This window comes from Lissotriton helveticus, chromosome 8 (assembly GCF_964261635.1).
Source record: "Lissotriton helveticus chromosome 8, aLisHel1.1, whole genome shotgun sequence".
Lineage (NCBI taxonomy): Eukaryota > Metazoa > Chordata > Amphibia > Caudata > Salamandridae > Lissotriton > Lissotriton helveticus.
The window spans coordinates 1,135,633,499-1,135,659,070 of NC_136069.1; the positions used below are offsets into that span (position 1 = coordinate 1,135,633,499).

Below are 25,572 nucleotides of genomic sequence, written 5' to 3' on the forward strand. Positions count from 1 at the left end.
TTGCCACTAGTTGGAGCCACACTCAAAGGAGCACTTAAGGCCCTGTTGTCTCCCCGCCACATGAGATGTGCACGCGCATGTGCCCAAGTAAAGAACAGGCCAAGAGCATGCCCATCTGTACCTGTCTATGTCCGGACATTGCTGGCTGGACACACCTATTACATCAAGTTTTAACAACAGTAAGTGCCCTTTTTTAAAATTGTTTCAGTGCATTATCATACTCATTGTGTCATCTCACCCTTTTATGGTAAGTACTAAACTCACCCCTATTCCTTTCAAGATGGGCAAAGGGAAACTACGTATGGAAAATAAACTTCAGGAGCTCACAATCCCAGCACAAGTTCCCTCCTGGATAATCTCTCTGGGGCCATGGGCCTGATTAACAAAGAAATTGTAAGCATGGAGGAAAGTTTGAGGTAACACAATACACAGTAACTACGGCTTTGACTTCTGGGAGGGGGAGAACGGAGATTTTAGGGAGCTCATCTACAGTAATCCCCTGTATGTAACCTAAGAGTTTCCCATGTGTATCACATGCACTGCAAAACACATATGTGACCATATGTGCAAGCAGATCATGCACATTCATCAGTTTGTTTGCCCTCACTTTTGGATCATTTAGCCTCATGGAGGAGGGAATGAGGGGAGCCTTGTAGTCACATACTGTGGGGACAAGTGTGTGTTATCTCAGTTGAAAGCCAAAATAATGTGTGTGAGACCAATTCCCAACTAGAAATAGGCATTTACTTCATTAAAGTTCTCACCCTGCATGTCACACCTAATCAGCATTTCTTTTTCCACCAGGCGAAGTTGAGGAGTGCTTCATGCTCACTTATTAATCATGCCACAGGTGTGTCAAGACAGAGTCACTTAGCTTTGACTGGGAGTCATGGGAATTGTAGTTCAAGCTTTTCCTGTACGCACATAGCCCCCAAGGACTGTTGTAGATGAGCTATTGATGTAGCCGATGGCCATGTTACATGGGAAGTGTAGTCCTCATCAGGTATGCTATCGACAAACTGGTGTAGACCAGTATGAAATTGCCTCAACTGCGCAATACTAACCTTGTTGACTGGGGTCTCATAAACGTTTGCTAAGAATGTTTTTTTTAATTGTTGTTCAGTTCAATTGCAGGGGCTGGTGTACCTTCATTGGGCAATGGAATTAGAATATACCTAAAACTGTGGTAGTACTGCAAAGACCCTGTGTAAGAATTCCTAATACTCTGGGAAAATACAGACCTATACTTCAATTATTATTAAAGGCCATAAAAGGGTCATCTGTCAGAGGTGGGAGCCCATGGTCAAAAAGGTTGGAGTTTAAGCTATTTGTTTTATCATTATTTGCCCATGTACTATCATGTTTCCTTGAATGAGTCGTGGACAATCACCTTACAAACTGTAGCCTGGGACTGGAGTACAATTCCTAGGTCTGAGAAATAGACTGTGCCCAACGGAGTTGTATTAGTGCTGCAAACACCCATGAATGGATCCACAATTTTCTGGGTGAATATAGCCACAACCTATAATCAATATTTTCGGACAGAAGAATAAAGGGCATAAAGGCTCATCTTTTGGAGGGAGACGCCCATCGTCAAAAAGGCTGTGCTTTATGCTATTTATTACTCATGTACTATACAGTAATGGTTCCTTGCATAATACATGAAGGATCACCTTGCAAGTTCTAGCCAAGGAATTTCATTATTCAGGCCCAATATTTGTGTTTTTAGGTGGTTCACCCATTGTTGTTTCCTGTTTAGAAGAATTTGGGAGATGTTACTGTTTTGGTTAAGAATAATCTTTTCCAAAACTACCCATTCAAGGTCTGTGTCAGAGTGGTTTCTCTGTCAGAGTGGTTATGCTCCAAACAATGTTTGTCTATAACCAGAAACAGTGGTTCCTGTGGAAAAAAATATAAGCAATAGACAATGCTGATACGCACAATGGTAATCAAAAGGTGTAATGAGGATGTCCAGAGGAGAAGCAAGACATCCTCATTACTCCTTTTGATTGCCATTGTGCATATCAGTATTGCCTATTGCTTATGTTGTTTTCCACAGGGACCACTGTTTCTGGTTACAGATTACGTACCCTGGTTCCATGTGAGTAGGATGTCCCTTGTTTTCTTTACATGGCCAAACAGTGTTTGATCATGCATGTCGAACTTTTCTTATACCCGGTATTACTCCTGTGTTCACCTATCTTAATGCATATCTTTCGTGTAGTAATGCTATACATCTTAAGAACACAGGCATACAAACATAGATCATATTTTCACTATTGAAATTAGTGTGATGTTTAGCTACTCATGGACCATAACTGCCAATGTTTATTTCTTTGTATATTTTTGTAAATGGGTAGACTGAACACTTTCCACGTGGGAAATGTACTTGCACAGGGGGTAGGTCCCACAGTGTGGGTCTGGTGGCTTAGTGAACTAATGCATCCACTGCAGACGACTGTGCTTGGCCTCATGGTCACAGGTTCAATTACCTGCAGGTCCACTCAGCCTTTCATCCTTTCTGAGGTCAATAAAATGAGTATCATTGAGTTGGGTAAAAATAAACATCTGTTATTCAGCACCAAGATGCCCCTTTGGGGTTGAATATGTGGTTTACAAATACACTTGTCATGTCTTGTCCTACTGTTGGTAGTTTTGGGGGCCTATTGCTTGTGTGTACCAGCCAGTCTCTCAGGCTGGGGCTAGGACAATTGCTCCATGCTCTCTGCAAGTGTTCCAATTTTTTGTAAAATGTTCTTCACTGTCTTGGAAATTGGAGTAAATGTGATACACATGTAAGCCTGTACTTGGGGTATGTTTCAAGTAAATGGTTCCTATTGTTGTTTTGTGCATGTTTTGTTGCTTGTTTGATGATGGTTCCTAGATGCTGGTGAGCTAAAAGCTTATCTGTGAGTCTGTCATCTTGTTCATTGAATGTGGTCTTATGTGAACAATTGCATCTGAATCAGCGAAATTGCCCAAAGGAAAATCCTTCGTTAGAGCACTGGGATGATGGCTTACAAAAATGAGAAGGACATTTTTTGTCTGTTGGTTTTTCAAACACTTTGTTTACCAACCTGTTTTCTCTGAGTTGGACCTCTAAATCCCACATATTTTATAAAATGGCTTCTGGTATTAATCCAATGGGTAAAGGCTTCAGCTATGTCCTTTTCTCCATACCAGACAATAAAAACATTGTCAATATACCTGGGCCATACAATTATGTGACTGTGGTAAGGATTGTTTGGGGTTAATATGTTGTCACACTCAAACTGATGTACGTATAAGCAGGCCATTCTGGGGGCAAAGGTACTGTCCATCAGAGTTCCTTGTACCTGATGATATAAGGCTCTGTCATATTCAAAAATATTTTCCTGAGAACAAGCCTAGGACATTCTAGAACAAAATGGATGAGTGAAGGAATCTATTTCAGTATGTCTTAAGATGTTTTCAACAACCTGTAATGTTTCTTCTTGAGGGCTACTGGTGTACAATGCCTCAATATCCATGGTAAGACGTATATCAGTATTAGGATTAATCTGTAGGTCCTTACCAGGAATAGGACATCTTTGCTATCTTTAAGACAAGATGGCATTTTAGTTACGAGAGATTAAAGGAACCAGCCACAAAAATGTAACAAGGGTCCTAGCATGGACCCAATACCCAAAACTATGGGTCTCCCTGGTGATGCAAACTTGTTTTTGTGGATTTTTGTGAAGGATACAAAATTGGGCAATTCTGGAATCTTTAGGTGAAAGGAATCTTGAATTTAAATGATCACTCTTTGAAGACCCCTGAGATCATCTCCCGGTTCTCAAAAAGGAAACTTAAGGAGCACATTATTTCCATGAGAACTCAGGAATTAATCCAGGGAGATGACATAAAGTCACTATTGTTACATGGGGATGCAACCATATCTAGCGCTGGTTACCAACTCATATCACAGATATATTTTTACTCATTTTTGATTAGGTATAGTTCACCATTAAGTCGCATTCCCAGTAATGGGGTGCTAGGTATCAGAGGCTGCTTTTGCCCATGTGACTGTAGTAAAGATTGTCTGGGATTAATTTGTTGTCACACTCAAACTGGTGTACGTATAAGCAGGTCATGCTGTGAGCAAAGGCACTGTCCATCGGAGTTCCTTGTACCTGATGATATAAGGCCCCATCATATTCAAAAAGCTTTCCCTGAGAGCTAGCCTAGGACATTCTAAAACAAAATGGATGAGTGAAGGAATCTATTTCAGTATGTCTTAAGATGTTTTCAATCATCTGTAATGTTTCTTCTTGAGGGGTACTGGTGTAAAATGCCTCAATAGCCATGGTAAGAAGTATATCGGTATTAGGATTAATCTGTAGGTTCTCACCAGGAATAGGACATCCTTGGTATCTTTAAGACAAGATGGCATTTTAATTACGAGAGATTAAAGGAACCATCCACAAAAATGTGACAACGGTTCTAGCATGGACCCAATATCCAAAACTATGGTTTTCCCTGGTAATGCATACTTGTTTTTGTGGATTCTTTTGAAGGATGTACAATTGGGCAATTCTGGAATCTTTAGGTGAAAAGAATCTTTAATTTAAATGATCACTCTTTGAAGACCCCTGAGATCATCTCCCGGTTCACAAAAAGGGAACTTAAGGAGCACATTATTTCCATGAGAACTCAGGAATGAATCCAGGGAGATGACAATAAAGTCACCATTGTTACATGGGGATGCAACCATATCTAGCACTGGTTACCAACTCATATCACAGAAATATTTTTACTCATTTTCGATTAGATATAGTTAACCATTAATTTGCATTCCCAGTAATGGGGTGCTACGTATGAGAGGCTGCTTTTGCCAATGTGATGACAGATCAACTCATACAACTAGGGGGTAGGAGTTGGCCTAACGGCTAGGGCGTTCGACCTCAAAACTAGGGAACTGTGTTCGAGTCTCGGCAGTGACTCTGAACATCCTGTGATTCTGGCCAAATCACTTAGTCTCCCCGTACCTAACGAAAATAAATGTGTCCTCATGTAATGCAACTGGTGCTATTTAAAACGCTCTGAAACCCTATTCGGGTGAAGTTTGCGCTATATAAAACTCTGTAAAAATTAAAAAAAGTATGCATTTAGCACATTTTTGTAAACTCTACGCTGTATATAGAAAGCATTTTTTAAAGCCATTATTTCTGAGGGAGAAGCTGTAAAACATTTTGGAAAGCTCTTAGGTTTCTGTTCAAATTAAATGGTGTGCTAGTGTGTAAAACTCTTATTGCATATATTCTACATGTTTTGTTTTACAAGAAAGAAAATGTTTGTCACTTGTAGAATCTTAATACATTTTTGCCTCTTGAAATCTATATGTGGCTACAGCTGTGAAATGAATTCATCCTTATGTAGGGAAATATTGTTAACTGTGCTTTTATGATGTGTGCTTTTATATTATATTGCTTTTAAAACTGAAAAAACGTTTTAAAAAAAGAATATCTTCACCTGGGAAAATGCTAGCAAAATGATTCAACTACTGTCCACTTAGTATTAAAAAACACATTTAATGGTGAAAGTAGAATTTTGATACATTTGTGTACTGCCTGTGCCACCAATGCTTTTGAACCAGTCTTACACTTACCTCACCTTCAGAGGCCTTATAAACATTCTGGCTGAGGCAATAACTGTGATTTCCAGAGGACAATAGTCTGGTCTCTGGACCCAGGAAAGGAGAGATGCTTTTACCAACTGGTCATTTAAGAGATATTAGCCATCTGGAAGGGGGCAGGAATAGTTTGTCAGAACAAAGGACAATCGTCAAACTTCTTAGTTGACAGGGAGATGCCAATTGTGCCCGAGCGGTTAGGCTTCCGTACATCACCACTGCATTCCTGGACTTTCTGGTTCAAGTTCTTGCAGGGGAAAAATCCAGTTTTTTTTTTACCTTAGAGCAGTAGGAGGCCTCATCTAAATAGGTGGGTTAATGGCTGTCAAAGTATCCTGCCCCCACCATATGCAGCCATGAATAATTGTTAGCATATGTAGACCAGAGATCAGAGGAGTTCTTAAATGGACCTAGGGTGATCGGTTATAGTGCCTAAAAAATGCTGCCCTGAAGTATGCAAAGATGTGATGGCTGGAATGCTTAAATTATTCTCAGACACTGGTAATTACTTGAGGCTGCATTCCAGTCCATATGGGACCTTGGAAATGCTCACAACATCTACTACTGATGTGCTTGCTTCTGACCAGCAATGGAAAACAATGTTTGAGAAGAACAGAGTATGGTAGGTTAAATGGCATGACTGGAATAAGGGCCTCCTTTCGCTCCAACACATATGCTAATTTGTGGTAATAATCAATGCTTACACCTGTTGACAGACCTTTTAAACATAATTCATTGCTGCTCTTAGTCTGCTGGCCAAAATATATATTAACTGTTCTATGTGTTGACACATGGCATTGGTATATTGTTTATTTTGGTTTGCTAGATAGATCCAGGTTGATATTTATCCAGCCTATGGCAAGCTCTGATTGTCAGTGAGCACCATTGTTTTACTGATGTGATATATATATGCTCTTCCTCTTCAACCATTCAAACTTAACCTTCAGAACTACCTGTAAAAACAATGATACCTTGACGGGTATATTTGCCCTTCAAAATGCACAATTTGTAAACACTTTAAAAAGTTTTCATGTAGGTGGGGAAAGAGAAAACACCTGCTATCTACATATCCATCCTGGAGTGGTTGGAACACAGTTGCTATTTAAAACGTGCATGTGCTGCTATGGACACACCAGGTTCAAGGCATTTCCATTGCCATGTGGTGGTAAATAATATCTAATCTGGGAAGTAAACTGAAGGCAAGTGGTGGGAAGTGTTCATAAATACATATTCTCAAAAACATCTTCTCTGCGTTTTCATGCAAACAGAAGAAATAACTAAAGAATATAATTATAATTATAATTATAATTATATAATTGTTATTGTCTTCATAGTTTATACAATTCATTATATTGGTTGCTTTGTGCAGATGTGTGTTTTAGCCAGATTTCTTTCCATAAAATAGTCCACACAATTAGTTTTCAGTCTGTGTCCAGAACTTAGCTTAGTAATAGGTGGTGACCCTACCCTAGTCATATTAACGAGGGACAGACCCCAGTGCTGCACCACAATAATATTGGCAATCATCAGTCTCAGTGGTTTGTCCATTACAGCTTTCTGGAAAAGAGCACATTGTGCCAACTCCACTACAAAACATGGAAAAAACTTTGCCGAGATAATGTCTTGCATACATTGTTACATACATCTCTCAGGACAACCCCCTACCACTCCTTCTGGTAAATCGACAAATCAGAAATAAATGCACCATCACCTTCCATGGGGTTCTCCAGTGTCTTGGGCTTTGCTGTCAGTCGGTTAAGGGAAGTTAGCAATTTCTTAAAAATATATATATCTTTATTGATGGTTTTTATAAATGCAAATCAACAGGTAGGCTCTTAGCGCTGTAAATTGACAAGCTGATGCAACCACACATATCAAAGCCTCAAAAAGGGTGCAACAAGCCATTACAAACGTGGGCAACCCTCTTGATTCACCTGGCAAGACATTCAGTTTATGGCAGTATACAACATACAACAAAACACAATAAACCAAGAGTGTCAGAGAAAGTCCACATCGTCTCCTATCTGCACCCGGCGCTCGGAATGGTGAACCCTACCCCCAGCACCAGAAGGGATGAGAGTTTAGGCCCAGGGGATCCTAAGATAGATGAGCAAGAAGGCCAAAGCTTGCCTTCCACCAAACGCAAACTGCAAGAGACCCAAACCCCCTCATCTGGGCCATAGGAGGGCTTTAGTGGTTACTACACCCCCTGTAGAGTATGGCATCTAAACAGCAATCAAAGAAAGGCAACACTCTAAGCCTAGGGAGATTGAAACATAGAAATTTCAATTCAGATACATAATTAATTAGTGGTTGTCAAAGATAGGTGAGTCTCTTTTCAGAGTTGAAAACTTTGTGCGTCATGTGTTCCATGCAAGAATCTGTCAAAGCCTATGAATCCAAGATGTCAGTAGCGGGGACTCCGTCTTCTTCCAAAAAAGCGCAAGGAGTTGTTTGTTGCCCCAGTCAATTGGCAGATCAGTGTCCAGTCCACCTGAGTCATGCTGTCTAGGTTGTTGGGTTTAATCCCAAGGATCAGATTGCAGGCTCAGTTGAAAGGGGGAACCCAGTGTACCTTTGATATGCCCTACGATTTTCTTACAATACATTTAGATAATAAGCAGGAATACCAGATGTGAAGGAATGTCCCTGCAGCTGTATGACAATGCTAGCATGTCTTGGGCATTTTTTGGAACATGCAGGCAAGCGTAACGGGTGCCAAGTACCAATGTAACATGACCTTCAAGGCCAATTCCCTGTGGGGATTACTCTTGTGCATTTTAGGGGTGTCCCTCCAGAGACTGTCAAATTGTTTATCTGAGATTAGTTATTCCAGGTCACTCTCCTATTGTACCTGATATAGGTGCTTAAAATGAGCCTTAGAGTTCTGAATAGTGGTGTAAGTTAATCAAATCAGCCCCTTGGTGCCGCCAAACGGCCTAGAACGGAGTAAGGGAGGGTGTGGCCATGGGCGCATTTGATGGATGCAGTGCCAGTAGGATAGCTGGCAGTACTAGACATGGGGGAGGCTTCCCGGACTAAGAAGTCTCATTTACATTGCTCCAAGTATTTGATTGGGGTGCCCTGGAAGAGGTCATTCAGAGACCTACAGTCTCTTCAGGTCAATCTATAAACGCTTTAGGGTCGAGGGCCAGGGAAAAATCTGAGTTGTTTGCCAAAGGAGTGTTGGATGAAAGGAAAGTTGTGAAGACCTTCATTATGGCAAGGTGGTCCCATGTATCTAGCATGGTTTTCGAAGGTGTTGGTAAGTATGCGTTCAGCTGAGGGTAGCCCCTTCGTGTTGGTGGAAACCAGGGTCTCACCAAATGCATCACCTATGATTGAGTCTGACAGCCAGCCATTGATCATGCTAGCATCCCCTGTTATTCTGGATGTAGACTCTGATAATGTTATTGATTCAGACCCAGAAACTGTAACTGGTCCTGTGGAGGATGATCTACCACTGATTGAGCACACACCCCGGCCTGTGCGCGCCTGTGTGAAGAATCAGCGGAAGCAGGGCGGTCAAAGGCCAAGAGTGAAAAGAAAAAGAACATTATCCCCAGGTTCCTCGAGAGCTCCCCAAAAGGCAGTAGGGGAAGGGACTATAAGAAACAGAGGAGATGACGAAATGTTTGCTAAACTGCTTGAGGTTGTAGAGGGTAAACTCATTGAAATTGTAAAACCTCTGATCTCTAAAATAGATAAACTGCAGGCGGAAGTAAAAAGACTTGGAGGCGTGCAAACAAAGTTGACTGAGGAAATAGGTAGTCTTAACACTTTATTATTAACAAGAAATATTACCGAAGGGGCTAATCAAGCCGGAGAAGGGACATCTGGTGTGCTGACCAATTCAGTCCATATGCTGGCCCCGGAAGTTAATCACAATATAACAACAGCAGAAGGGCGTCCGTTGATAGTAAATTTACCACAAGCACAAGTTCACGGTACAGACCCACTGCAGTTTATTGAGGAAGCCTCACCTGTTGTATTGGTGTTAGCTAATGTACCCCTGTTGGATGACGGTGCTACCGAGTCATCCAGCTCTTTGAGTAGTAAGGCCCTTCACTGGCTCTCAGGTAATATGAGGTTAGCGCCTGGTGGGTTACAGCAACTGGCGCATGATATCAAAGCAGTTAAACGTGTTCCCTGGATAGGGAATCGCCCCAAAAGATTTAAAGGGGACTGTGTGGTGGTAACATTTGCACACCCCGATGTACTTCCTAATGTTCTAACACATATTCTTCCACCCCAGCGTAGAAGAGGTACGGTGGTCCCCCTAACATTAAAATTCTTCCATGGGGAACAGCAAAATGTAACCCTACCAAAAACACCAGCATTAGGATGGGATAACAACTTGAATATGCATAACCGCTGGGCATCCCCCCTAGTACCAAGCATGCTATTGCACAATAGATATGATGCCCTGTCTGGTCTTAATAACTGCGATTGACAAGAGTTTGCCGAAGTGGTTGCAGGAGTAGATTTACATCAGTCCCCAAATACTATTGGTAGTATACTGCCTAAGTCTGTGGGTACATCTTGCAATACCCTAGAGGGGGCATCAACAACTTGCATTATTGCTAGTTGGAATATAGCAGGACTAGTTTCTAAATTAGAAATATTAGGGTGGTTAGAACTAATTAGAACATTTGATATCTTATGTTTACAAGAGACCTGGTGTCTAAATTTTAAGGGCCTTGATGGTTTTGTAGCACATGAGTTACCAGCAGTGGCAACTACCTCAGGGAGGGCCAAAGGTGGTTTGCTAATTCTGATTTCTGTGAAAATGCGAATTAGGGTGAAGGAGCATATCACTGTGAGCAATAATTCCCAACTGCTGTGGTTAGTTGATGAGGCAGACAAAAACACTCTGTTGATTAATATGTATAATAATGTTTTTGATGCCAGCAGACACACGGTTATTTTAGAATTAGACGTCGCAATCAAACAATTGATGAAAGCTTCTAATACAGTTTTTGAGTTCATATATGTTGGAGATTTTAACATTTCTGTTTGCCCTCTCTCTAACCAAAAGTTGTGTGGTACTTTGAATCGTGTTGGAGAGCCAGCTACACATTTCCAACACAATACATATGGAGAAACTCTGAACTCCTTCCTACTCGCCTACGATTTGGAGATCCTAGAGATTGAGCAGGATGGGAAGGGTGATAGTTTGCCAACCTTTGTGGGGAGGGGGGCGAACACTGTAATTGATTTTATTTGCATGTCTTCCGAATTAGCTCATTTTAGTTCTGATGTCAAGGTTGTAGACCACATGGTCAGTGATCATAACTGTCTTGTTATTGAAACTAGGTTTTGGGAAGTTTGTATAATTCCAGATAGTAGCCCTATCACAAACATTGAGGTATATAGGCCGAACGGATTCAGAATAAGGTGGGCAGGGGATAAAGCGGAAGTAACTTCTAATTGCATTATCTCATGCTGCTTAAATGACATTACTTCAATTATTGATGAGAAACCAAATATGGAGGCCTGTATTTTTCATTTCACAAAAATCAATGTTTTTATTAGTGGTAAGTTTACTAGGTCTGCTGGAAATTTTAATAATAAAGCGAGGGGATGGTTTAATAATGCATGTACTGTGGCACTGAAGACATTAAAAAAGGCATTATCCATCAAACCTAGAGACAAAACAGTTGTAGCTACGCTTAGATCTGACTATAATTTAGCTCTTAAGCAAAGGAAAGTTGAACTACGTGAGGAAGCTTGGGAGCGACTTGATCTAGCGGCTGTATCGAATAATTGTACTCTTTTTTGGGCAGTAGTAAACAGCCCCTTTTTAAAAGATGATAAACTTCCCGTGTTAACCTCAAACGTGGGTAAGGAATCATGGGTACAGCATTTTTCTGGCATTTTTAATCCTAATACGGTAACGTTGCCGATAAGTTGCTCCTGGCCAGTACTTAACCTAGATATCACCTTACAGGAGGTCCTAAGTAGTATCAGGGCTAGCAAGGGCGGTAAGGCCCAGGGACCCGACGGTGTCCCAGTTGATGTGTACAAATTCGCACCTGAGACTTGGGGGCCAGTACTAGTCAAAGTTTTTAACGCTGCGGTTCGCTATACTATCCCGTGCACCTGGTCTGAATCTATTATAGTTCCGATTCACAAGAAAGGGGACCAAGGAAATGTTAAAAATTACCGGCCAATTTCACTGTTGGATTCGTCCGTCAAGATTATGAGCCGTGTACTCCTCGTCCGATTAGAAGAGTGGGCAGAGTCTAATCAGATAATGACAGACTGCCAATACGGGTTCAGGAAAGGAAGAGGTTGCATTGAACAATGCTTAAACCTGGAACTCCTGATAGGGAAATATACCCGAGCAAAAAATGGTTCACTCTACCTCTGTTTCGCTGATTTGAGCAGCGCTTTTGACCTGGTGGATCACGCCATACTATGGACTACCTTGCTAGAAATGGGAGCACCTAGGGAAATTATATATTTCCTGGCCCGTCTATACGAGAGGCTTAGCTCGAGTGTCCGGTACGGGCCTTCGGGCGAATGCACAGACAAATTTAGGGTCAGGAGAGGTATCAGACAAGGGTGTGTTTTGGCACCCTTGCTTTTCACTCTGTTTATTAATGAAATCGACTCGATCCTAAAGAAGGCACCAGCGGACGCCCCTAGAGTAAACACAAGTACCATCCCCGTGTTACTCTATGCGGACGACACTGTGTTGCTCTCTAGGACTCCCCGGGGTCTACAGCTTTTGATGGATAAATTTGTGGCCTTTATTGAAAAAAGAAAGCTGGTCATTAACAAAAGCAAGACACATGTGATGGAGTGTGGAGCTAGTAAAGTCAAAACTAAAAAGCCCTATAGGTATCTCATTGATGGCCAAGTGGTACAGTGTGTGGAAAATTTTTGCTACCTGGGGGTTAACTTTTCCAAAAATGGCCGTTGGGATGTCGAGCACAAGGTGGTGCGCGACAAAATGATCAGGAGTGCCAATGGAATATTTGCTTTTGCAAGTAAATTAGGTAGTAGAAGGCCTAAAGTAATGCTTAAGATCTTTGAAGCTAGGTGTCTCTCGGCTGCCCTCTATGGAGCAGGGGTATGGGGGGTATCCAGGGTAGAATCTCTACAGGTAGAAGAGAATACATTTCTGAAAAAATTACTGTGTCTCCCGACCTCCACTGCTAATAGTTTGGTCCACAAAGAATTAGGACTACATCATCTAAATGATCTATTATTATTGAGACCTCTGATGTTGTGGCGTTCGGTCTGGATGAAAGACGAAACCTCATTTAATAGGGCCATCATTGAGGATTGTTTACGTCTAGACTATTTTCTCAAAATCCCATGGATTAAATACACAATTGAATCCTTCTCTAGTGTGTTTGGGTTTAACGTTACATTAGATCACTGTTCTGCTTCGGATCTCTCTAAAGAGAGTCTGAAATCAATTTTCTTAAATTATTGTGCAGAAAGACGAGCCACGGATGATCTTAAACTTTCCACCTGTATACGTTACAACCATTTGAACGAATTTGTGGGCCTACACCCTTACCTCCTCCAGGTAACCAAAGGGCAACACCGGTTTGTTCTCACCAGGATGAGGATGGGTACGGTCCACCTATTGGTTGCATTCCCTGAGATTAAGATGCGCCCTACAGGTCCATGTCGGTGCGACAATATTTCAGAACAAAGCACAGAGCACTTTTTAATTATATGTAACCTGTATAGTGAATGTCGTAAATTCTTTTTAAAACCTTTATTTATTAAATTTGGAGCCAGAACTGTTAAAGCGGCAATGAAATTACTTTTTAACTTGCATCATCCTGACATCTGTTTTTATACGGCTAGTTATTTACTTAGGGCCATTAGCTATAGGAAAAGCATGATTTTTTAAAAAACAAATATACAAATTTTTTAAAACATTTTATCTATTGGAAACCTTTTTTTTTAGTGTGTCACTTGATTCGTTATATGTACCATACTGTATTTTAGCGGATTGCGATTGTCAAGCGTATTTTTCTTTTAACATGTATTGTATGTATGTACTTTTATGGACATGATTTACATGTTTCCGAATAAAGTTTTGAATTGAATTGCGTTCTTATGGCGACTAAGTTTCGGGAGACAAACTAGGTCCCAAAACTACCTGCATGCCATTGCTTGGTCCATGTGTAACCATAATTATCTGCTTTTCTGGACCACCCACTACAACACATATCAAAGATGGCCATCCAATAATACTCTACCAAGTTGGGGCTAGTCAGGGCTCTCCGCAATGTAGGAAGCAGAAGCAGTTTTTTGGAAATGCCGGACTTCACACTGCCCAAATAAAAAATGCATTTCCGGTTTGTGATATCATTCTCAGAGATGAGGGTAGGCAGAGATTGAAACAGGTAAAGTACTGCAGGTAGCACATTAATTTTGGCCACATTGCGAAGGCCCAACCAGGAGATGTACAGGGGTCTTCATCTACGTAAGTCCTATAGGATGTTATGATGAAGAACTGGCCAGTTGACCTTGATCCAGCCATCCAGTTTTGGAGTTATGTTAAAGCCAAGATAGCGAATAGACTGGGGGAGGGATCCAGCGGAGGGGAAGCAAAGACTGGTGGTGAGCAATAAGGTCTTCTAGTACAATGAGATGGGGGCCTGAAAGTTATCTTTATTAACTTTGGAGCCTGAAGCTCTTACAAAAGCATCTAGCAGTTGAACACCTCTGGTAGAGATTCTGAGGGCTTCGTCAAGGAGAGGGAGAGGTCATAAGGGAAAGGATTCACTTTATAAATGCAGTTGCCAAAGGCAATATCCGAAGTCCTAGGTGAAGCTCTAATCTGTTTAGCCAATGGCTCCACCATGAGATAAATAGGAGGGGCATCCATCCTTGTACACCTGTCAGTCTTAATAGGGAGGTGCATTGGCCATAGAGATGCAAAAAGGGTGGCGGACACTTGTAAGCTGCCAGTTTCCTGGAGATTATCTTCCGCCCCAGTGCAATCTTACACAGCACCTCCTTTAGGAAGGCCCAACTAATGAATGAAAGGCCTTCCCTGGATCCAACGAAAGAAGCAGAGAAGGTATACTATGCTTACGTTTCATTTCCAGCATGTGGGCTAGGCGTCTGATGTTTCCAGCCCCTTAGCAGGTGAGGATGAAACCAGCTTGATCAGTTAGGCTCTGAAGCAGAACTTCAAGTTGATGCGTAAGAACTTTAATACAGAGTTTGGAGTTCATATGTAATAATGCAATAGGGCGATAAGAGAAACAGCTGGTGGGATCCGTCCCTGATTTAGGAGTTAGCGCAATTTCAGCTTCGCACATGGTAGGGGTGAGGCTTGTAGCTGGGCTAAATGTATTAAATATTAGAGTGAGTTGGTCCAAAAACAGCTGCTGGAAAGTTTTATAAAATGAAACAAGGAGGCAGTCAGGCCCTGGTGATTTCCCCGTCAGCATTGCCTGGTGTGCCTTTCGGACTTCATCACGTTTAATCACAACCTCAAGGAGCTTTCAGAGGGGAGAAGAGGGGTTTCCATTCGTATTAGTGCAATTAAGCTTGTATGTCAGGAGTCTGTTCATCAGAAATGTGTTCATTACCCTGTTTGTGAAGGGATTGATAGAACTTTTCAAACTCCTATTGATTCTCTGGTTCTCTCATGGCCCAGGAGCTACCTTGATGTTTGACCTGAGTGATAGAGGTACCGACCCATTGGAGGTGTAATTTACATGCCAAAAGTTTCCCAACTCTATCTCCCTTGTTGTGAAAGCTCTGCTTCAAATATAACAGTGAACACTCAGCAAGGCTTATCCTATTGGATTTGAGTTGGCTTTGTAATAACGTAAGTTGCCTGATGGCAACCTTGGAAGGGGTCTGTTTATCTTTTCACTCCAGTGCCTTTTTTTCAGAGGCTAGGGTGTTTTCCAGAGGGCATGACTCTTGTGCTCTGTCTATCTATCTATCTATCTATCTATCTATCTATCTATCTATCTATCTATCTATCTATCTATCTATCTATCTATCTATCTATCTATCTATCTATCTATCTATCTATCTATCTATCTATCTATCTATCTATCTATCTATTTATCTATCTATCTATTTATCTATCTATCTATCTATCTATCTACAATCAATCTATCTATCTATCTATCTATCTATCTATCTATCTATCTATCTATCTATCTATCTATCTATCTATCTATCTATCTATCTATCTATCTATCTATCTATCTATCTATCTATCTATCTATCTGTCTGTCTATCTGTCTATCTATCTATCTATCTATCTATCTATCTATCTATCTATCTATCTATGTATCTATCTATCTATCTATGTATCTATCTATCTATCTATCTATCTCTCTCTCTCTCTCTCTCTATCTATCTCTAGGGGGATGAGAAAGCCCTTTATCATTGCCTTTAATACATCCCTGAGGTTGTGGGGTGAGAGATCGAGGTGGAGATTGGTCAGGAAATAACCCTTGATAGCAGTGGCTAGGATACCCTTATTTACCTGGTTCCGCAGGATGTTAGATATTAGGTGCTAATGTGAAGACGCAGGCAGAGGGCCGTGGCCACCAAACCTGGTAAGTTCTCTGTGGGAGCAGTCCGAGATGTAGATATCCAAAATCTCTTTTGAATGCACCAGCCCAAAGAGCAAGTGAGTTATTAATAAATAGTAGATTTTAGAATAAGAGGAGTGGACATGCGAGTAAAAGGAGTAGTTCCTTAGATCTGGCAGCAGGTGGCACCATATATCAACAAACCATATTTCTGCTATTTCCTTTTTGAGGAGGGCCAACATCGCCCCTGTTACCTGATTAGTGTTGTGGTTCCTCACCTGAGTCTGGTCCCATACTAGGTTGAAGTCACCACCTTTTATGATGTCCCCCGGCATCTTTCAGTTGTTCTTTGCATAAAAGTATAAAAAGGTATCTTGGCTGAGCTGGGTACATGTATGTTTAGTAGTGTTAAGGGAGTACCCACCCTTTGGAGATGCAGCTTAATGAAACACTTTTCCTGACCTATATGGGATTTGCATAAAATGGCTACTCCTCCTCTTTTTTTCATGGTAGAGGTGCAGTATTGGTGAGGGTATCTTGGGTGTTGCATGCGTAAGTCCTCCTTTGTGAGAAGATGCGTTTCCTGCAAGGAGATTATCGGGCTTATGTCAGGAAAGGTATCTCCAAATGTGTGTGGGGGAGTTGAGCCCTCGTGCATTTATGGAAAGGAGTAGTTTAAAAGAGAGTGGGTCTCCCGTCTTCAGACTAAAATCTGACATGTGCGGCCACAAGGAGTTCCCCACCTGTACACCCTGGACCCTCCTGCTTTTGAACCTCCCACTGAGCAAAGCAAACCATGACAATAACAGGAAAGGGGTAAACAAATGGGCAACAAGGCTAATTTCAACATCCCCAATCGACTCATGTGGAGGTTGAACCCATACTACCCATCCAGAGGTGCGGCGCTTATAAGGTGAGTATGTTGTTTGGGAGGAAAGTGGTCCCCAGGAAGTCGTGAAGAAACAAAAAGATAGGGAATGAGATTACGGAGCATACAGTGTACAATATTGTCCCACAGCCACTGCTCCACAACACAGCTGTATACATAGCCCAAATCAGAAATGCTACAGTGCAGCAACACCAAGCTTCTTAAGAGTAAGTTGGTGATTGTTCTGGCTGTGGAGATTGATTACAATGTGAGGGTTCTGACTTCATGTTTTGTAGATGAGAAATTACACTGAGCACGTTCGCAGAGTGCTTGAAGCATTATTGTTGGAGCTCACCTCTAGGGGGATTCTCAACCGTTTAGTGGCTTCAACGAGGGAGCAAACTAGTTGGCTTTTACCATTCCAGGAAAAGAGTAGGCTGAACAGATGGCCCCACTGATATTTCACTTTCTGTTTTCTAAGATAGTCAGAAACAAGTCTGAAGTCTTTGCACTTTTTTCTAGTAGTTGGTTACGGATTCTTGAATAGTTCGACAGTCAAGTTTCTGAAGTCAAGATATGCCTTTCCCGGGCAGTATGCATAATTAATTCTTTATCTTTGAAGAAGTGTACCCAGGTAAGTATATCCAGGGTGTTCTAGATGCAGATGTGCTGAACATTGTTCTGTGTGCCCGACTGATCCATAGAGAGGTGTGTTTGGCTGACATCTAATCATCTGGAGTAGTTCCTGAATAAAGCTTGTAATGTCAGCCCCCTCTGCGCCTTGTGTTATTCCCAGAATGTGAATGTTATCACACTGGTTCCTATTTTCAAGATCTTCTTGTTTCACATGTAGGTTGATTTGTTGGTCTTTCAGAGTTCGTATCCATTGCCACAGCATCTCTTGTTCTCTCGGGCGAGTGTCCAGAGAATGAGCAACGTCATCCACTCTGTTGCCCAATTCAGTGACTTATTTGTGGACTTTGTGGATTCAGGATTCAAATTCTATTTTGAGAGTGGTGATCTTGGAGTGTATTTCCCTAAGGAAGCTGTACATGTACTGCTCGGGGATGTGCCACTCAGAAAGGAATTTGCATCAGTTCCACTGGCAAACACCTTAGGCCCACTTCCAAGGGTGCAGGACTGGAGGGGCATCACTTGGCAGGGTAGACTCACAGGTGGCAGAGTCCAGGTGCAGATGCACAGTTGGTGGAAACATGTTATGTGCCTGAGAACTTCAGATCAGGAGGGCAGCCAATTGGCCTTAAGAGGCACTCTGGGCTCTCAGTTCAAGAGATGCAGGTTCAGTCCTTCTAACCTAGGCAAGAGGGCAGCAGGCAGCAGGTCAGCAGGGCATGGCAGCAGCTCCTTGAGAGAAGCAGTCCAGCAAAGTCGCATTCCCTTCAGCAGAACAGAAGACATTCTTCATGGCAGAGAATCCACAGGTCCAGAAGTAAACTGAAGAGTTAGTTCTTGAGGTCTGCTTTTTATACCCTGGTGCCTTGGATCTGGAAGGAGGGAAACATTTCTATACAGTGCCTTTGTAGTGTTTGGGATTCCGTACCTCTCCTCCTCTGGCTCCAAGTTGGCTGAAGTGACAATGCAGGGACTTTAGGCCCTTTGTGTGAAGACAGGACACAACCTATTCAAGTGTGAGGCTGGCCCAGATCCTCCCTCCCATTCTGCCTGCCAGTGATAGCCCTTCCAGTCACAACTCAGCTCCCATGTGTGTGGCCTTCTAGGAGGAATTCACAAAACCCAACTCCTAACTACACCCAGTCATGTGATCAGAGACAGGCTTCAGGCGCCAAACGGCTAAGGCAGGAAAATCCCAACTTTCTAAAAGGGGCATTTTCAGGCTTGTAATAAAAAATCTGTCTTGAGTTAGGATTTTAGATTAGGATTCCAGAGACACCAAGCATGACCAGTTATCTCTTCCCATTTGGAAATTACACATTTAACATGTAATACAGCAACTCCAATGTTATACTATGTGAGAGATAGGCCTTGCACTAGTCATAAACATATTTATTAGTTTTCACTACTATGACAAGTAAAACTTAAAAGTATATGTCCTACTTTTTACATACATTGCACCCTACCCTCTGTGCTTTCCAGGGCCTACCCTATGGATGATTTATATGTATTACAAAGGAAGGTTTGGGCCTGGCAAAAAGTTTTTTTCCAGGTTGAAATGGCAGTTTAAACTGCACACACAGGCTCTGCAGTGGCATGCTGTAGACATGTTTAAAGGCCGCTTAAGTGGGCGGCGCAATCAGTGCTGCGGACCCACTGGTAGCATATAATTTACAGGTCCTGGATACATATAGGATCACTTTACTAAGAACGTATTGTATAAATAAATTAAATATGCCAATTGGGTATAGGCCAAAGCTACCATGCTTAGAGGAGAGAGCAAATGCCCTTTAGCTCTGGTTAGCAGTGGTAAAGGGCTCAGAGTCCTAAGTCCAGCAAAAACAAGGTCTGACAAATGGAGGAGGATGGCAAAATGTTGTGGGGAAGACCACCCTAAGACTGACAGGTCTAACACCCTCGCTGAATTTCGTCCCCAAATGTCAGCTACAAAGCTGTCCTTCTACTTTTTCCCTTGACCATGTTTCTGCCAGTGACGAAAGTATCAGTCTGAAAGGTCTGATTCAGGGGCGTGGGTGTCAGGGTTTACCATGAGGGGCTTATTTCTTGACACTGGTTCCCTTACAGTGCAGGTCAGGGCTTCAGCAGAGCTGAGTCATCACACAGCAGACATCACAGAGTACTGGAGGGCTCGAGTTCAAGCAAAGAGTCTATCTAGAGAAAGGAGATTCATCATGCCCCTCATGCTGAAGACAAAGCAGTAGCCAGGCCAGAATGATCCCTTCTGACCAGCAATCAGTGGCTGAGAGGATAGGCTTGACAGTATGAAGGGTATTGTTGTGTGTTATGAGCAGTGCGGGGTCCCAGGGTCCTGTTAACCCCTTCGCTGCGGCGGCAATTCCGCCACAGCGCTAGGGGGTCGGGGGGGGCCGAGCGGCGCTCGCATGCTCGTGACGGAGCCGCGGTTGAGCTGTGCTCATGACGGAGCGGTTCCGTCATGGCCCCGCCCGCTCAATGGAACGCCCAGCGCAGGCGCGGAATCCGCACCGCGTAGGCGCGGCGGCCGGGCCATGACGGAACCGCTCCTTCATGAGCACAGCTCAGCCGATGCTCATGACGGAGCGGCTCCGTCATGAGCATGGGAGGGGTTAAAGCACCTACGTTGTACCAGGGGAATTGCAACAGAGGCTCAGCTGGATCCTTCCAGTGTTAATATTCGAACCACACAGACTCTGTTGTACTTACGGGCTCATGAGGATGTGAGGGTAGTGGGGTGAATGTGTAGTGTTAGTCCCCACTGACCTGGACATACAACACAGGAGTTAAGGCTTTACCCCCTGATGCATTTTGCTTTTCTACTGGGGGGTGCAAGCACTTGCTTCCATGCCCCCAGGCCAATGACACCACGGGCCAATGGCTCGGGTGAGTAGTGATGTGAGGGTTCCATCTTGCATAGTGCTAAGCAGGAGTGTGTGTAGTGTTGTGCTACCAAGGGCCCCTCCCCCTACTTCTGATGGTGAGCAGGGCCTGGGTCAGGTCATAAGTGTCTCACCATCAAAGGCGGTCTGGCTAGCCAGGCGCCACTCCACAGGCAGGGTCCCTGGGGTCTTCCAGTTTCTCCTCTGTTCCGGTCACACTAGATAACTTGGAGTGCTGTGCGGCGCTGCTTTGCCCAGCTTCAAACCTCTAAGCGGCCCATTGCAGGTTAAGCAGGTTCCGCCGAGCAAAGTCGCAAAATGGCAACTGGAGCATCTCTGCCCTCTCGGCCGTGGCTGCTGTACATGGGATTAACTGAGATCTTCATTCTTGTGGTGGGATAATGTCCCTGCAAGGTCGGGTGGGCCCCTGGATGTCTGAGCTGCCCCAAAAGTTGGGTAGTGCTTGATTTGGGGTGCTACATATAGCTGGAAGGTTGGTGTGGATAGACCTGAGGAACCTGAGTCCTAGTCCATTCACGGCTAGGCCACATCCCCATTAGCAATTTACTTCTGTGTCCTCAAGTTCAGAAATGCAGCTTTTGACTTTTGTGACTATTGCTACTGCCTTTCTAAGATATTGATGAAAGAGAGCCACATCAGATCCACCATTAACAGCCTTCATTACCGTTTCTAAATGAAATGACTGGATCGTGTGAATGATAATCTCCATGAAGGAGGAGGAACCTACCTGCCTATCTCCTGACCCATCCAGTACAAATGTGCCTGCTAACATCACAGTGGTTGTTCTTTTGTGTTTGCAATTCTGTTGAGTTTCCCTTGATGAGGCATGTGGCCCACTTTGTCTTTAGCCATGATCTAATCAGATGCAGGTATTCAGCTGTGAACTATATTTTTAGTCTTGGTCTCAATCACCAAGCTCGGGAAATAGCTGGGCCTTCAAGAGAGACATTACTACAGTTCTCCTGCATGTGGTAAATGGGGATGGGTACATCTTCCAACTGATACGTGCAGTTCTCCTATATCATATATCACAGACTCTTAAACATAGCTTCTTATATTGAGTGCATGTATGGGAGGACGGGATCAAACAACCGAGGACCACAAAGTATTCAGCGGTAATGCAGCCAACACATCCATACTTATCCAGGGTGCCACCACTAGGTTGCACAAGAACACGATCTCTTCCATCAAGATATGTCCATTGCCAGGTGGCAGTCTCTACTCTCCATGCCCTCTGGAGTTGATAGGTAAAGCAGGAAGTGGCTCAAGGGGTCAGAGCCCCAGTCATGGCCCTCCGTCTATACCTCCTTGTGAACTCTCAGGCCACTGCTGCCATTTTGCTGAGAGATACGGGATCTCATACCTTGTCACACACAGCACCATAGCCTCTTTATTCATTTCACTAAAGGAAGTGAGGAAGAGGGTCCACCATGGCAAATTGTCCACCTTCCCCAACCCACTGCTTCAGTTAACGGAATACCATCTCCCGCAGCACTTTAAGCCTGACTGCCAATGCATTTGTTGCCCACACCCCAATAAATTTAGACAAAGGAGATAACTGGGCTTCGAGATCTTTCCAAACAGTATCCCATCAAGTATATCAGTTGATGCATTGACTTTGGTGACCAAGTAGCATAAGACATTATCCTCAGCTGTTTCTTCCTTTACCCCTCTTAATAATAAAGAAAACATATTAAGTGCACATCAAAATTATATTCCAAGAAGTCAAATAGCCAGAGAATAAAAGGCATATGCAGTGAAAAGAAAAGGCATAAACACCCCAAACATTGTCTTTGCACGCTGACTGTGAAGGAAGGGTGCACAGAAACATTTACAAAGCAAAGACCAATTTGTTTCGTTCCAACACTAAACAGGCCAAAACTAAACTAAAACTCTTAAATCTGCTCATGTAAGATATGAAACAACCTAAAGAAAAAGTATCAAATTCTAACAGCTGCTCTGAAATGTCCAAAATTCACTCTGAAACAAATACAGCAAATAGGCTGTCAAGACAAATAAATTAAATTACCATCTCTAACGGTAAAAATTCAGCATAAATATAAAGCTAGATGACCAAAATTTGAACTCATCACCCTACAAGGTCTCTCTATAAGGCAGTCACCAACCCAAGATCTTGAGCATGAATAAAAAACTGTGGGGCATATCAGCAACAGCCGGCGATAATTATCGTCACTGGATTTTATCGCTGAGATAGCGCGCTATCAGCGACGCTTATCTCCAAAGCGATAAAAATCCAAGCGATAGTTGCTAAATGTGCTATTATCGCTGGAAATTCAGCGATAATCGCACATGCTGAGGCGATAGCTTAATGATAGGGCAGGGCAGACTTAGCCATAATATCCACCTTCCATTCAATATAATGGCTTAGTCACACTGAAAGCAGGACTAAGAAAAGTAGCGATGAGCCGGGTTAGCGCTACTTTTATCATCGCTGTGCAAGTGAGCGAGCAGCTAGTTGATTGGAGAAATGTCAGTTAGCGACATTTCTCACGTTATTTTGGGGAGGAACGCCCACTTTGCATCTCATTAGAGATGCAAAGCTGGGCGTTCGGGGAAATGTAGAAAAAGCATAGAAACGTGCGCTAATGTGTACATGCTGATAGTGCGTTAAAATTATCGCTGCTTTTGCGGCAAAAAGTGCAGCTAAAGTGGGGGTACTGACCTTGATGATATACCACATTTCTTTACCACACAAAAAATGGTCTAAAGCTGAACACATCCTGGCTTTTCATTGTTGTTGCAATTCTTGTGAAGGGTACTGTTCCTATCTCCATAAACACCAGACAAGGTAAGCCACTTTTGAAAAAAAAACGGGTAGTGCCCCCGCATACCCCATTACAGAACTACCCCAAGTTTGACCATCCCTAGGCAAACTATAGAAAAACGGTGATGCTAACAAAAAAGAAAAACAAACTAGCATACAATGCCATGAAAGGTCACCTCCATTGTGGTGTCAGGCCAATCCATAGCACAGAAACAGCATCCTTGCAGATAGTTGACAATGCTTTCTGTTTCTTAAACTGCAAAGATCTGTCTCTTTGACCTATTGGATCGCTCTGAGAACGTAGATCTCACTATTACCCATAATGTTCTCATTGGCGCCCGGCAAAATAGACTGGGTATTAGGAAGCAGAGTTAAAATGTTTGTGTGATCTCTCAAGCAGGAAAATGGAAAATCATATGGACAAGTCATGGTCCTCTAACTACTACAGACTGGCATACTACAAGTGTTCATACCCATTCCGTTGCTGCTCTACTTATGCATGGAAATAACCTTAGTACGGACTGCTACCCAGATGCTGGAGATACTCAGTCCCACCTTAAAATTAAATTTTGTGAAATTGTATCTTTTTCAAAATTTTCTGAATTCAATCAAATGCTGAATTTCTAAAGACAAACTCAGTCTCAACTCTGACAAGACAGAATTTTTGCTGATGTCACATTTTGAGAACAACACAATTAATTAATCCTATCTAACATCCCTCACTCCTCTAGGAATCTCATGCCTTTTTTAGAGTTTGGGTGGATATAGGGCATCTGGCAAAAGTGGCAGATTTCCAGTCTGTCATGTTAAGAAGTGCATTGATATCAATGGCACACTAAATGCATCAAACAAGACATCCACCACTGTTTATAGAATGCCCTACCCCTGCATACTCTAAATGAGCACTACATCTGGATGATCATATCAAGAACATTGGGAAAGAGGCCAACATCAACTATCGATGATAGGAAAACTGAAACAATTCATCACAAAGAAGGTCCTTAACTTGTTAAGGATTCAATCCTCAATACAGTTTATTACAGAAACACACTCCTAATTGGTCTTCCAAATCAAGGCGGACAACAGACAAAGTGGTCTTTCAGTCAAAAAACCCTGAAACAAAAGACCCTTAAACAGGCTTTCACCACAGCTAACATTAAACTCAGAAATTCTCCATAGCCCTTTGTGGGGAAAGTTCAATGGCCCCAGTTTATGGTTACAAATTGTCAAACCATTAACGTATTTTTGAAACCAAACTTTGTACTAATAGCTCAGTTTGTAACATTCTGATTTGGAGTGGGGCTTAATTTGTCTTATCTCATGAATAGTAATGAGGTAGGTCACAAATTGTGACTCACTCGGATTGGTGGTCATCACAGGATGGTGGCCTACCAAGGTTAAACTCCACCCATGTCTGTGATCATCTTTAAATATTCTTTTTATTTGAAATGCTGTCCCTTTCCAATAAAGGAAATAGGGCCTTATTTAAAATGTTTTCTTACTTAAAAAGTTTTTTCAGAGTTTCCTACTCTCCAAAGCATTTTTGTATTCCTTCACGAAAAGAGGCAGTGATCACAAGGCGGCCCCTTCCCTTTTATGAATGGCTTACCATCCCAGCCCAGGAGTTAGTCATTTTTCAATGCTTCGCAGCAGGATTTCAGTTGGAAAAAATATAGATATGTATCATATCGATTTGGTATTTGGAGGGAATGCCTACAACACACCCTTTTCAAATAGCGAATAATTGAGGGGTTGCAGTCCCAATTTAGGAAAGGTAAATGTTTACTGACTCCCATAATGTGATTGTTACATAGCAAAAACCTAATTTGCAGTTACAAAATACGAATCAAAGTGTTCTTCAACATAAAATAGGTTTGTCCCTATGGCAAGGACTCTGAACAAATATAGAGAAGAACTTATAAACATGTCAATGAAAAAGGTCCGTATGTTGTAAAAATAAGTAACTTAACCACGCCTGATACAGTAGCACCCTGTAATATATATACAGTCCCGGGCATTACTTCATAAACTGGGCATTGGCTTGAGATCTACTTTGTTCTTAAATACATTCACATTTAAAAAAAAAAAATGGATTTACTGTCTCAGTTCATTGCTGTAAAAATGCATGGCCTCTTTTCAGTACTTGATAATGTTTAGTATTATTCCTGTACCGTCTGTTTGTTAAAGTCGGTCAAATCTAT

General features: G+C 42.4%; 1 protein-coding gene across 1 annotated transcript in view; it reads right to left on the bottom strand.

The window, feature by feature from the left end:
- The window catches only part of LOC144773148 (sodium/hydrogen exchanger 4-like), a 527,634-nt gene that overhangs the window by 104,995 nt on the left and 397,067 nt on the right, over positions 1-25,572 (bottom strand). The gene's annotated exons all lie outside the window — the stretch shown is intronic.